We start from the raw sequence: 15,304 nt of genomic DNA on the forward strand, positions 1-15,304 counted from the left end.
TGCTAAAACTGAAAACAAAAAACAGAGGCCAATGTTATGCTCAAAATACAGGCTAGGGCTTCCCTGGTGGCGCAGTGGTTGAGAGTCCACCTGCCGATGCAGGGGACACGGGTTTGTGCCCCGGTCCGGGAAGATCCCACATGCCGCGGAGCAGCTGGGCCCGTGAGCCATGGCCGCTGAGCCTGTGCGTCCGGAGCCTGTGCTCCGCAATGGGAGAGGCCACAACAGTGAGAGGCCCGCATACCGCAAAAAACAAAACAAACAAAAACGAAAAAACCAAAAAACCCCTCCCTCCTGTGTATCAGGGTTTTGTTTTCTGTGCACCATTTTCTTTGTGTTTAATCCTCACAACAACTCTGTGAGGTGGGCACTAATACCTCCCATTCACAGATGAGGAGTTTGAGGGGCAGGGAGGGTAAGGGGTTACCCAAAGTCATGCAGGTGGTAGGGGATGGTGCCTGGGATGCTAGAACCCAATTCTGTCTGTCTCTCAAGGTGATACCCTTTCCATTATAGTGTGTCACCCTTCTGGGCCTCAGTTTCCCCTTCTATAAAATCGGAATAACATCTATGTCCCAGATTCGTCATGAAGACTAACTGCGTAACGGAGCACAGTGGCTGACTCTCCTCCTTCCCTGCCCTTCAAGCCCCAGGTGCAGGGTCAGGCCATACCCTGAGATTGCTCATCTACACCTCTCTGGGTTTGGCTATTCTCAGCTACTTTCAGGACAGGAACCTATCCAGAGAGGGCTGGGCCATGAGTTACACGGCTCATTTCACATCATTAATGCTCTCATGTTTCTGATAGTTACAGCGTTTGCCTCACTGACCTTAGGGGGCGCCCACCTTCCTCTCTCCCTCCCAGCCTCCCTCCTCTATTCATGCTGATTCACACCCAGGCCCAGCTCATACCATGGCTCTCAGCAGAGACTCTCATTTTTGACTTGATTCAAAGCCAGTTATTCACCACAGGCAGTGACTACAAGAAACCACAGTGGACTCACAGAGCAATGAGCTAAGAGAACCCCCGCCCCCCAAACTATTGAAGGGGCCCTAGCACTGCGCCTGCCTCCTCTTAGACACTGTGGCTTCAACTGAGCTGTATTTAAAGGGCCAGTGGCTCTTATTTGAAAGGCTGGTTAGTCATCTACCTGTTCGTTTTGGTTTGATTCTATTTAATTAGATTTAATTCTTTTCAACAGTTAAGTGCCAGATGCTGGGCAAGGCTGGTGTGTTCAGCCTGCAGAAGCTCGGCTCCCCACAGAACAACTGTGTTAGGGACTTAATTCCAGAAATGGAGCCTAATTCACAGATATTTTAACTAGGACAAGAGATGGAATGAGAGGGAATTGGAGGCTATGTGAGTTTTATTATTGAGGAGTCTAGTTCTCTGCCCGTCATACTGAGACTGAGTCCCCCTGTCGAGTTTATGATTAACCTCTCTATCCAGAAACTTATTCCCTTTCTTGTCCCACATTTGGTCCTCTCAGGATTGAGGAGTATCAATGAAAAGGGGGACTGAAACCAAGTAGGACCCTATGGGACCCTCCTGGGTACAAAAACCCCTTAATGCCCCCATTTATTGTTTGGAGAAAAAGACTTTAATTTCCTAGGCCTTCCCTGAGTTCCAAAGAGCAGACTCAAATGACTAATTAGGGAAGAGGAGGGATGCAGAAACAAAGGAAAAGCAGTTAAACAAGAAGAAGTAATGATAATAGCTCAGCAATGAAACTATTATCTTAGTTCCTTGTCCCAGTTCTTCCACAAGGGATATACATAACAATCTGATACCTATCTTTGAGTTGTTCTGCAGGAACTAAGACCCCTCGTCCCCCCAGTCACCAACCCAAGTGGATGGCAACTACTACACACTGAACACAAGCACGTAGACCCCAGACTGGCTGGAACCAGAAGGCTGATGACTGAGATTCCTGAAGCGTCGCCCTGCTACCTCACCACCAACCAATCAGAAGAAAGTCATGCACCCTGCAGCCCTCACCCCAAATGTTGCCTTTAAAAACCCTTCCCTGAAAGCTATTGGGAAGTTCGGGTCTTTTGAGCATGAGCTGCCTGTATGCCTTGCCTTGACCTAAGTTCAGTTCAGTAATAAGACCTCTGAGCCTTACCAGGGAGAGGAATAATTCATTCACGTCTCATCCCTCACACAGCAAAAGTTCGGTTCTATAGCAGCAGGCCGTGCTGCTATAGAACCGAACTTGAGTCCGCTCACCCCTCACACAGCAAAGCCAAGTTACCGACACCAGGTTGTCGTGAAGGAAAGTACAGTGTTTACTGCAGGCACCAAGCAAAGAGCATGGGCAGCTCATGCTCAAAAGACCCAAACTCCCCAATGGCTTTCAGGGAAGGGTATTTAAAGGTGATATTTGGGGTGAGGGCTGCAGGGTGCATGATTTTCTTCTGATTGGTTGGTGGTGAGAAGGTAACAGGGTTATATTTCAGGAATCTCGATCATCAGCCTTTTGGTTCTAACCAGTCTGGGGTCTACGTGCTTGTGCTCAGTGTGTAGTCGCCACCCTCCACGTGGGTTGGGGTGAGGGGTGTCTTAGTTCCTACAGAACAACTCAAAGATGTGTATCAGATTATCTATAGCCCTTGAGGAGGAGCTAGGACTCTTTTATTGCTGAACTATTGTCATTACTTTTCTTGCTTAACTGCATTTCTTTTCTTTCTGCATTCCCTCTCTTCCCTAATTAGTAACTGCTTGAGTCTGCTCTTTGAAACTCAGGGAAGCCCTAGGAGACTAAAGCCTTTTCTTACAAGCAAGAAACGGGGGACATGGAGGGGCTTTTGTACCCCGGAGGGCCCTGCAAGGTCCTGCTCAGTTCCAATGCCACAGAGAGTTGTTCCTACAGTGTAGTTTAGAAACGTGTGTCTGTGCCACTATGGAGCTGGAAAAGGAAAGCCAAGGGAAAAAATGTAAATCAAGGGGGCAAAACAAACATAGTTAAAGCTGTCCCCGCCAACATTCTCTCAACTGAAAATGTCCAATTCTGACATTCTGGTTCACACCTTGAAAATACATACTCATCTATGTTTTTTTTTTAATCTGCATTGTATCTTCTTTGCTGTGTGCATACTTTCTCTAGCTGCGGCGAGTGGGGTCTACTCTTTGTTGCAGTGTGCGGGCTGCTCATTTTGGTGGCTTCTCTTGTTGCGGAGCACGGGCTCTAGGCGTGCAGGCTTCAGTAGTTGTGGCACGCGGGCTCAGTAGTTGTGGCACACGGGCTTAGTTGCTCCATGGCACGTGGGATCTTCCTGGACCAGGGATCGAACCCGTGTCCCCTGAATTGGTAGGCGGATTCCTAACCACTGCGCCACCAGGGAAGTCCCCATACTCATCTCTTTTGACTGAACAATATTGATCATAAGACAGTATGGGAAGAGTGAAAGATATCAAGGTTAGTTGGTAAAATGCAAGAGAAACTATACAGGTCAGCCATTCCTTAGGAAGAGAGACAAAGCAAGATGAAGAAAAAACCCCAGCAGAACTGAAGAATGTTTACATTTTGCAACCACAAACGTGAAGTGAGCTCAGAAGCCAGTGGGAGTTTAACAAAATAGAGTTAAGGTCGAGGTGGAGGCTGCTCTGTGCAGATCCCCCTCCTGGTCGCCCAGGCAATGAGACATCGCCTTACAGTAATGAAATCATATTGAGAAGAAACCCACAAGCACAGGAGAATTTCTGGGTCTACAGACTTGCTGTTTCTCCCTCTGACTTTGGCCTAGTAAAGGTAGGAAACAGGTGAGGTAGTTGTGTGTATGTCTTTTACTCATTGGCACCATTGCCTAGGGGAAACTTCAGGAACCCAGGACTGCAAGTATCAGGGTAACTCCCTGGAGGGTGCCTGAGGGGCTTAGATCAGAGACTTACACCAGCCCTATCATTCAGGAGGGGTTAGAGAGAGAAGGGGCTGAGTCCACTCATTAGCTGGCTAATAACTCTTGAGTTTGTCATGGAGATGTCATGGAGAAGAGAAAATGAATGAGATGACATCCATGTCCCCAAGGTGAGGGGAAAGCAGATGCATGTACACAATTAGCTGTAATAGAAGCCACATTGAGGTGCGTGAACAAAGCACTACAGGAACCCTTTTCCTCTTTGGTATTCTTTTCCTTCTACAGGCCATGTTTTTACAGAAAAAACACTTAGCAAATAATAAGCAAAAGGAAAAAATTAGAGTCATTCTATATTATACCACCCAGAAAGGACTATCATTAACATTCTGGAGTATGCCTTTTCAGACCTTTTTCTTATGCAAATATATGCATGGGTTCAAAACATATATATGTTCTCTCTATATATAGATAGATATTTTTCTAAGACAGAATTATACACCATATATAGGATTTTACCTTTTGGCATCTCACAATACACCGTGAATATCTTTTCAACTAACACGTATATATTGGCATCAACATATTTAATATCTGCATTGCATCCACTATTTGACTTTAAAATAATTTAGCTAATAATAATAAGGTGGAGAGATGGGGGTTCCTGTCCTTCCCCTTGAGTCAAGCGAGGGGGGCTCCAATGGCAACATTCAGAGAACCTGATATGTGTTTCTTACAGTTTTGGGAGCCAGCGTTGGTGTCAGATCCTGCCTAAGAGCCTAAAGGACAAATGTAGGGTGGCTAGCAGCTGATGGACAAGATAAAGGAGAGGGACTGTGCCGGGATCAGCCTCTAATCCCAGAGTTGCCAGGTGAGGATGCAAGAGCGTTTCCCACGGACCACACACTGGAAAGAAACAAGTTGCTTGGTGACTGCATCAACATAAAGTTTACAGTGGATAAAGGAGCTCAGACTTTATTTCGATGCTACTGAGGACCCACTGGGAGGCTGAGATGGGGAAAGATGCTGTCAGAGCCTGGCTGTAGGAGATGCATCTACTAATTATGTTTAAGGCAACTGGAGACAGGGGAGACTAGAGGACAGGAAGTCAGTTCAGAGGCTGTTACTAAAGTCTGAAGACAACTTTCCCTCCTTCCAGGGGAGTTAGTGGATCGGGTTCAAGTCTGGTTTCTACCATCGATGAACTTGGATCACTCACTTAACTTTCCTGGGCCTCAATATTCCACCCATAACGAGGGGATAAAAGCACCCCAAGGAGGGCTTCCCTGGTGGCGCAGTGGTTGAGAGTCCGCCTGCCGATGCAGGGGACAGGGGTTCGTCCCCTGGTCCGGGAGGATCCCACATGCGGCAGAGCGGCTGGGCCCGTGAGCCATGGCCGCCGAGCCTGCGCGTCCGGAGCCTGTGCTCCGCAGCGGGAGAGGCCACAGCAGTGAGGGGCCCGCGTACCACAAAAAAAAAAAAAAAAAAAAAAAAAAAAAAAAAAAACACCCCAAGGAGTGATGAAAATGCTTTGGAACTTGCTAAAGGTGATGGCTGCACAATCTTGTGAATGTACTAAATGCCGCTGAAGTGTACACAATTATACTACTTCATTCCATGTCACGTGCATGTCACCTCAATTAAAAGGCAAAAAAGAAAATAACCCCAAGAATTGTTGTGAAGATTGAGTCTGGTGGGTTCGTTTTTATAGTCACCCTTATATGGGCCAACATGAAACTAGCTTTCTTCCCATAATTACATTAACCCTTCTTGGCCCAGATTCCTCCACAGTCTCAGAGCCAGCAACTTATTTGGGTTCCCTTAAGGTTTTCCAGGCTTATAGTTCAATCTGGTTAGTAAAATCTCAGTCACGGTGCAGTTTATAACTTCAGTGTCATTCCTTCTCCACACAGAGGGTGTCTGTGCCAGCCTAGGCAGCGTGAAGGCTTGCCAGGAGACAAACGGTGGTTGATTACAGCGGGAGGTTGCATAACTGGTTCGCAGTAACTTTGCCGGGACTCCCCTAGCCCGAGCCATCACCATCTGGCTCCTGGCCACGGCCTCATCTGGCTGCTGCCGGGAGTTGGGGGGGCAAGGCTCTCCACCTGCTTCTGTCAGCGCCGCACTGAAGAGCTGGTCGCCCTGCAGGCGCTGTATGAGGTTTCCTTGGGCAGCATTCACCCCGGCTGCACCACGGAGGACCCCAGAGAGCAGCCAGGTCTGTTGGAGGTGGAGGATTGGTTGTCCCTCATTCCAAAGCTCTTCTCAGTGCCAGCTCGGCTGGGTGACCACTTGGCAGCCTGAGGCTCTCCCCTCCCCCTCCCAACCACCCAACTAATGTCCTGCATCCTCTTTTTTTTTTTAATTTTTAAATTTTTTTTTATTTTTTGTGGTACGCGGGCCTCTCACTGTTGTGGCCTCTCCCGCTACGGAGCACAGGCTCCGGACGCGCAGGCTCGGCGGCCATGGCTCTCGGGCCCAGCCGCTCCGCGGCACGTGGGATCCTCCCGGACCTGGGCACGAACCCGTGTCCCCTGCATTGGCAGGCGGACTCTCAACCACTGCGCCACCAGGGAAGCCCCAGCATCCTCTTGAGAGTCCTTCCCTGTGTCCTCCTAGCTCCTGGCCCCCCAGCTACCCACGGTGAAGCCACTCTGCCGAATTCTAATCCAGAACTTGTTTTCTCACTCGCCACTAGTTAAGAGACACATTTAAATCTGCTCCCCACTGGCTTCGTGCTCGATTTTTCACTGATTCACAACTAACGTTTTCTTTCGGGGACTTAATGAGGACAGATGACAGGCATGGTTGACGGCTCCTCCCTCGTTTGTCCCTGGTCCTGTCACAGTCATTACATGACAGACTCTAGGAAGACAGTCATTGAAGAAAAATGGATGGCAGAGAGAGAGAGAAAAGTCAGTCTTAACTTTTGTTCCCAAGCCAGCCCTCATCAGCTGTAAGCACACCCACCAGCCTCTGAGATGCTTGCTGGCCAGCACCTTAGACCTTCTGGCTCTCCTGAAGGGAGCTGCCACAGGAAGACGGACCAAAGAGTTAGGGCTTTTCAGATCATTATGGAAGAGGCTGAGAGGCCCAGCTCAAGCCCTGCTCCTGGCAGCTAAAAGTGCCTACGACACCAAAATCATAGTATAAGAAATGGCAGTACAGTAACCTCCTCTTTCTCTTTTCTGCATAAAGGACTCCTATCTATCTCTCCAAGCCCAGCTGAACACTATCCTTCTGGGGAGCCTCACCCACGCACCAAGGGGCAGTCAGGACTCCCTCTTCTGTGGGCCCCGTGGGGTGTGCCGAGGGTCCACGAAGCATCGGATGTGGAAGGGCCGAACGATCGGCACAGTGCCCTTCCTCTCTCCCCTGCGGCAGTGTCCCTGTGAGGGTCCCTGGACAGCCTATGTATATGCGAACAGGTGTTCTAAGCTACAAAGCACCATGTTAAAAACCATATTTATCTGGCTGGGTCTTATTAGCTGCTTGCACCTGTTCCCAAACTGTGAGCTCTCTGATGACAAGGATGCTTTATTTGTTTATTTTTTTAAGTGTAGCCTCAACACCTCACCATGCTGGGCACAAAAGTAGGCACTTGACAGATGTGCCGGACAGAAGCTGCCTTTACACAGGCCCACAGCCTGACCAGGAAGGCTGGCACCTGGCTCTTCAGAGCAGCACAGCCATTAGCTTGGCCTGAGCTGAGGGTCTGGCTGCTGCTGCTTCTTTGGAGACTCCTGCAATCCCGTTTGCCTTTGCCTGCTCCCAGGCGGAGAGTTGCTACCAACTCCCCCAGACTCCTGGCAGCTTCCCCCTGCTCACCCAGCGCTTGATCGTGGCCTCTCTCCTCACCTCCTCCTCCCACCCCCTGGCAGCATCCCCAGCACTGACCACTGCGTGACTGACCCAGGGTTTGTCTTAGAAGGCCAGCCTTTGGGCCTCATGTGTGGCTCAAAACCCAGTAAATTTATCTCAGAGTTAGAGAGAACACCAATGACGTGAACTGATGGGTCAGTGGTGGTGGAAAGAGCAGGGGCAGACCTGGGGTTGCATCCTGGCTCAGCTGCTAACTAGCTGTGTGGTCAGGACCAGCTGCTGAACTTCTTAGAATCTCAGTTTTCTCTACTATTCATGGAGATTAAAACACACACACACACACACACACACACACACACACACACACACACACACCCCAGAACTCACAGGATCACTGTGAAGAGTAAATACTGTGACACACACTAAGCCTCTGGCCTTGTGCTGACACATGGCAGATTCTCAGTAAGTGTTCGTTTCCTTCTTCTCCTCCTTTCAGCTAAGGCTTTTCCAAGTCTAAAAGTCCATGAGCCTTTGAAACACATGTTCCCATGTTAAACTATAACTTGGGAAGTTTACCAAGCTGCTAGAAAGTTTATCTTCCCAGAGGAACAAGGATCTCGGGTGACAGAGACGACCTCTGCGTCCCACGTTCCCTGCAGCTCAGGAGAGGGTGCTGTAGGAGATCAGAGCTCACACACCACACCTGACCGAGGAGAGGACAGCAGGGTCGGTTGGCAGAGAATCAACAAGTGAGCGAAAGCTCGGGAAGCCTGGGAACGACGGTGGAGCTCAGAGAGAGAGGGCAGTGACCCGAGAGCAGATGAGTCTGTGCGCAGCTGGGAGCAGAGGGCTCAGCCAGGGACGCTCTGCGCTCCTGCCGCCCAACACAGGCTCCCAGGGAGACAGCAGAAGGGAGGCAGCAGTAGCCTCGGCCTCCTCTTCAGACGGGGGAAATGGCAAGATTGTGCAGACGCCGAACTTAACAGAGGGGTGGGGGAGGAGTGGGGGACCAGTAGAGTCAACTCGCTGCCCTCCCTACGGGCAGTGGTCCTGAGAGCGATCCCAGCACCAGCGGCGTGGGCATCACCTGGGTTTGTTAGCGATACAGATCAGCAGGCCCCACCTCAGACACCTCAACACGGACTCAGCCATCTGTGTTCTAATAAGCCCTCTGGGTGTCGCTGATTCTTGCTAAGGTTTGAGAACCGTCGCCTTGGGGGATCCTTTTAGTCATTTATCTGAAACTTCCTTCCCATTTCGAAGCGGTGGGAAGTGGCACAACACTGGAATGGTCGTAACCTTTAGAGACAAGAAGGTCTGAGTTCAGATCCAGACTCTGCCCCCAAGTGGCTCTGTGGCCTTGGACAAATCCATCAATCTCTCTGAACCAGTTTCCTCAAGCATAAAATATCTACCTCTCAGGATTAAGTGGTTATGTTTGGAGAGAACGTGCAGAAAGCATTTAGCAGAGTGCCTGGCACATAGGAGCTGCTCAACATCATCATCACTGTCATCAGAACCACCCTGACTACGAAGAGGCCCTGGCACGAGTCAGGCCACACGGGGATCATCTTGCTCCATGAGTGTTTACTACGCTGCTCAGAATGCCCCTTAGTGCCACTTGGTGCTGGGCTGCATCCTCATTAGGCTAGGAGTGACTTAAAGACAACAATTCCTTTCAAATTTGATGAGAAACAAATATCTAATTCGGATATACCAAATGAAACGCCAAGGGAAAAACCACTCTCGTTACAATATAGCCCAGCCATGTTCCCGCCCTACCCACTTCCCCTTTCCACTTAGATAAGTCCCTTAAGCACACAGTAACACCCGGCAAATATTTGTTGAATGTTGAATGAATGGATTGGCTCAATTTGATTCGAAAATGCCCAACTGTTGTGCAATAAAAGGAACTGAATTTGTGGCCAGGCCTTTAGCCTCCTGGGGTGGAAACATGGCAGAACCGGCCATAACAGTCCCTTGGGTAGCCCACTGGAATCTTGGGAAATCAGGCACTGAAGGGACGGGAAGAGACCACGCTGGCCAGGACAGGGAACGGAGGTGGTTTTCTGAATTTAGCGAAGGCCTTCCACTATGAGATGGCTTAGTGGCCCTCCATCCCCTGCTGTACGCGTCAGTGTCTGCTCCACCCACTAAGCCTGCTGGGGGCTTGCCCATGCTGGAGAGTCAAATGTCCTGTGGCCTCTGCAATGCAGAGCAAACAGGAATCAGAGCACCAAAACTGGTGTGCCAGTTTGCTTCCCCATGGGTTGGGGGGTGGGGGGAATGTACATATCGCCCTTCTCGTTTTGGCCAAAGGGCTATCATTTGGGCCTTTGGCATCTTCTTTCACTCCCCAGACACTGCACAAGTCACCTGTGGCCTGGCTGCCGTCCTGCTCTTCTCCATTTATCCTCCCCTCTGTCTCCAACATAGATCTTATCTTCCACTCCCTGCTTGCAGAATACAGTCCCAACGCCTGGCAGGGCACTCATCCTTTGCAATTTGTCCCCAACCTGAATGTCCAGCTTTACCGCCCTCGGCCACACCTAACTTCTGCCTGCTAGTGCCCTGCTCTCTCATACGTCTGGCCACTGACTGAAGGGCCTTTCCTCCTGTTGTCTGCTTGGAGGACGCTGACACCTCTTTCCAGAACCTGTTTAAATGCAGTTTTCTATGAAATGGACCCGCCAGCACCTAGCGGCTTCCTGAATACTTTCCTAGGTCTTTACGTAGCCTGGAAGTCTCCTTTTCCAACCCACAAATTCCTAGTGTCCTTCAGGACATGGCTCTAGTATTGCTTTAAAAATTTTTTTAAATTTTTTTTTTTTGGACATAGTTTCAAACTTAAAGCAAAGTTGCAAGCATAGGACAAAGAATTCTTGTACATCTTTCACCCAGATTCCCTAAATATTAATGTTTTCCCACATTTGCTTTAACCTTCTCCTCATTCTCTCTCACTCTCCCCCCCGGGTGTATAATTTTATTTTTTTCTGAACAGCTTATGAGTTATTTTCAGACATTATACCCCTCTACTGCCTCAATGTGTATGTTTTCTAAAACCAAGGAAATTCTCTTATGTAATTAGAGAATAATTATCAAAGTTAGGAAATTAACTTTGATACTAATTATCTAATATACAGATCTTATTCAGATTTCACAAATTATCCCAATAATGTCCTTAACAGTAAAGAAAATTCCCAGATCATCATTGCATGTAGTTGTTATGTCTCTTTAGTATTCTTTAATCTACAACAGTTCCCTGTTCTTTTTTTTTTTGCTCTTTCATGACAATTGACATTTTTGAAGTATCTAGGCCAGTTATTTTGTGGAAAGTACCTCATTTTAGGTTTGTCTGATATTTCCTTACCTTGGGTTCATGCTGTGCAGACTTGGCCAGGGTAGCCAGAGGTGATGCTGGGTTCATCTCAGGGTATCATATCAGGAGCTGTATGATGTCACTTTGTCCCATTTCTGGCGATGTTAACATCGGTCAGTTGGTTGATTTGTTGATATGTCTGACTCCTCCCCTGGCCCATGAGGCCCTTCTCAAGGTCAAGGAGGAACTCAGGCTTCGTGGCAGCTGGTACCTGAGGATATGGAGATATAGGGAAGTGAGAAGCACACACCAACTGATCCCCTCCCATGTGCCCAGCTCTGTGGCCACTTCTCATCTAGGCCTCACAGCAACCCTATAATTTAGTAGTTGTGCTCATTTTACAGTTGTGTTCAGAGAAGATGAAGAATTTGCCTGGGGACACTTGACTGGTAAGTAGCAGATCCAGATTCAAATCCAGGTCTTCCTCTTCCCATAACATTTAGGCACTGGAGACAATAGATGGTCAACAACATGACTGGATATTTTTTAAACTTAAACAGAAAAATCTAACACCAAGACCACCGGAAAACTGAATACCCTCCTACATCAATGAGGATGCTTTTTATTCATTTATCCCTTCAACAAATATTTATGGTGGGTCTGCTATGTACCAGGCAGTGTCATAGATCATACAGATACAGTAGTAAACAAATAGCCTACATTCTAGTGGGACTCTGCAAATACCAGCAAATCCAGCTAAAGTGCTTGAACAATAACAAGAAGGCTAGTAGTAGAGCATCTTCAGGGGTGATTCATTCAGCAGTTCAAAGATGTCATGGCTAAGATTTTTATTCTCTGAAATTCCCTTAGCTTTCCCTTTGGGGATGCAAGATGTTTGCCTTTAGTTTTTTTTTTTAAATAAATTTATTTATTTGTTTTTGGCTGTGTTGGGTCTTCGTTTCTGTGCGAGGGCTTTCTCTAGTCGCGGCGAGCAGGGGCCACTTTTCATCGCGGTGCGTGGGCCCCTCACTGTCGCCTCCTCTCTTGTTGTGGAGCACAGGCTCCAGACACGCAGGCTCAGCAGTCGTGGCTCACAGGCCCAGTTGCTCCGTGGCATGTGGGATCCTCCCAGACCAGGGCTTGAACCTGTGTCCCCCTGCATTAGCAGGCAGATTCTCAACCACTGTGCCACCAGGGAAGCCCTTGCCTTTAGTTTTAAGCAAGATATCCTCAAAGGAAACAAAGGGGATGTTCCTGTCATGGTCCCTTTAGATAGGAAAAGAAAGGCTTGCTATAATCTTCCCAGCCAACTTCCCTCCCACCTCCCCGGCCTGAACTACATCGCCAGCTGATGCAAATCCACCCCTTGGCCAGAGGGATAAGCTGCCATGTCTGGCTCAGGGAATCTAGATTTGCTCTGCTACCATCCAGATCACCTCCAGGTTCAGCCTTCCCCAAACTACTTTGTTGCCAGAAGAGTAGGAGGAGAGTGAAAAAAACCTGCAATTTTCTTCAAAGAAGCAAAGAGGGGGAAAGGGTGTTTCCCTCATTTACAGAATATTTACAGACTCTTGTCTTGTTTATGCAAATACAAGTTTGTGTCATTGCTATTCCTTATAGAATCCTCCCTCATGATCCACAGGTTATTGGTTCCAGCATCCCCGTGGATAGCAAAATTCGAGGATGCTCAAGTCTCTTACATAAAATGAATTGACTTTGGAACCCACAGACAGGGAGGGCCAACTGTATTCATTATATCAAGTTCTACTTCATTTTCCTTACTAAGTCATATAATGTCTCTCTTTATCTATCCCTGTATCTCTTGTCTCATTCCAAAATAAGGTCCCTTTTTGTAAAGGTACAGAATCTTAGCCAGGGGAGGTTTAAAAATATTTAATAACTGGTTCTAGGATGTGTACTGACCACTGCACAGTGTACGGTCCTGGAGGGTCCTTCTGCACCAGGCAATTTCACATTTAGTTGATGGATGGGGAGATCTAGGAAGACCCTAGTGGAGGGGTCAGAGAGGCTGGGGGGGACACTCAGTCCCTACTATTTGCCAACTGATATGGAATTACTTAAGAATTTTTTTAAATTTATTTTTTATTGAGGTATAATTGATCTATAACATTAGTTTTATGTGTACAATATAATGATTCGATATTTGTATACATTGTGAAATGATCACCATAATAAGTCTAGTTAACATGTGTTACCTTACTTAGTTACTAGTTTTATCTTTTTTTTTTTTGTCTTGTGATGAGAACTTTTAAGATCTACTCTCTTAGCAACTTTCAAGTATGCAAGAGAGTGTTAGCAACTAGAGTCACCATGCCATGTGTTACATCCTGGTGACTTATTTTATAGCTGGAAGTTTGTACCTTTTGACCCCCTGCACTCATTTTGCCCACCGCCCCCAACTCCCACCTCTGGCAACCACCAATCTGTTCTCTGTGTCTATAAGCTTGGGTTTTTTGTTTTTGTTCTTTAGACTCCACATATGAGATCACGTGGTATTTGTCTTTGTCTGATTTATTTCACTTAGCATAATGTCCTCAAGGTCCATCCATGTTGTCCTATACCCATGTTGTCCTAAATGCCAAGAGTTCATTTTCTATGGCTGAATAACAGTCCATTTTATATATATATATATATATATATATATATATATAGCATCTTCTTTATTCATTCATCCATCAATGGATATTTGGGTCATTTCCATGTCCTGACTACTATAAGTAATGCAATAAACATGGAGGTGCAAATATCTTATCAACTTAGTGTTTTCATTTTCTTTGGATATATACGCAGAAGTGGAATTGTTGGATCATATGGTAGTTCTATTTTTAGTTTTTTAAGGAACCTCCATACTGTTCTCCGTAGAGGGTGTATCAATTTATATTCCCACCAACAGTCCACAAGAGCTCCCTTTTCTCCACATCCTCACCAATACTTAATTCTTGTCTTTTTAATAACAGCCATTCTGATAGGTGTGAGGTGATATCTCATTTTGATTTTGATTTTCATTTCCCCAGTGATTAGTGATGTGAAGCATCTTTTCATTGGCCACCCGTATGTCTTCTTTGGAAAAATGTCTACTCATCTCTGCCCATTTTAAAATCAGATTGTTTGCATTTTTCTATTAAGTTGTATGAGTTCTTTAAATATTCTGGATACTAACCCCTTATCAGATATGTGATTTGCAAATATTGTCTGCCATTCAGTAGGTTGCCTTTTCATTTTGTTGACTGTTTCCTTTGCTGTGCAGAAGCATTTTCGTTTGATACAGTCCCACTTGTTTATTTTTGCTTTTATTGCTTTTTCTATTTTAATATTTTAATGTCCAGTATGATAGTGCCCATGTGATGTGCTGGACATCGGCTCCAATCTTCACAATGACCATTCTCAGTGTCAGTGTAATGACTACAGCAAGATCCTCCCAGCTTCTGCCCGTGGTCAGGCATTTGGGCCACTTCCAGTTTTAAATGCAATATGAAGCTCAGATCTAAACATCTCTGTATACACCTTTGTTTTATTTTTTTATATTTCAAAATACATAAAATGTATATATTTATAAATATATATTGCATATTTTTGTTTCCTTGGAACACATTTCCCAAAGTGGTATTTCAAGGTCAAAGGATAGGATCAATTTGATAATTTGCATGGTGATTTGAAAAGCATTTAAGGGACTTCCCTGGTGGCACAGTGGTTAAGAATCCGCCTGCCAATGCAGAAGACATAGGTTCGAGCCCTGGTCCGGGAAGATCCCACATGCCGCGGAGCAACTAAGCCTGTGCGCCACAACTACGGAGCTCGTGTGCCACAACTACTGAAGCCCGCGTGCCTAGAGCCTGTGCTCTGCAACAAGAGAAGCCACCAAAATGAGAAGCCCGCGCACCACAACGAAGAGTAGCCCCCGCTTGCTGCAACTAGAGAAGGCCCGTGTGCAGGAACGAAGACCCAACACAGCCAAAAATAAATAAACAAAAAGCATTTAACTTAGCAGAAATTGTACGGTAGACTTGTTCACAAAACTTCAAAAAATGAAAGCCTATTTGTTGGTCACTCCTGACAAGTATAAATGGTGGAAATTAATAATTAGGCATCATTATGCAGAAATTCCCTTCCTTAGTGCAGGAACTATATTTCTGGTTAAGAAGTTCTTGCAATTGATTAGAATTAAAATTGGGAAATAAGCAGACTTTCAACAACAATAATAAATGAATGAATGAATAAATAGCATTTAACCAAAGGTTTAGAAACATCCATGCCTACTTTTTCAGACTACTGTTGCCAGGGGACCGG

The 15,304-nt window shown here is 46.6% G+C and overlaps 1 protein-coding gene across 2 annotated transcripts in view; it reads right to left on the reverse strand.

Moving 5' to 3' along the window:
• Positions 1-15,304, reverse strand: part of USP3 (ubiquitin specific peptidase 3) — a 214,862-nt gene that overhangs the window by 118,402 nt on the left and 81,156 nt on the right. For both annotated transcript variants that reach the window (XM_033437088.2, XM_033437089.2), the window contains exon 2: positions 11,048-11,267. The gene's annotated coding sequence lies outside the window, so the exon portion shown is untranslated. The remainder of the gene's footprint in view (positions 1-11,047; positions 11,268-15,304) is intronic.

Source organism: Orcinus orca, chromosome 2 (assembly GCF_937001465.1).
Source record: "Orcinus orca chromosome 2, mOrcOrc1.1, whole genome shotgun sequence".
Taxonomy (NCBI): domain Eukaryota; kingdom Metazoa; phylum Chordata; class Mammalia; order Artiodactyla; family Delphinidae; genus Orcinus; species Orcinus orca.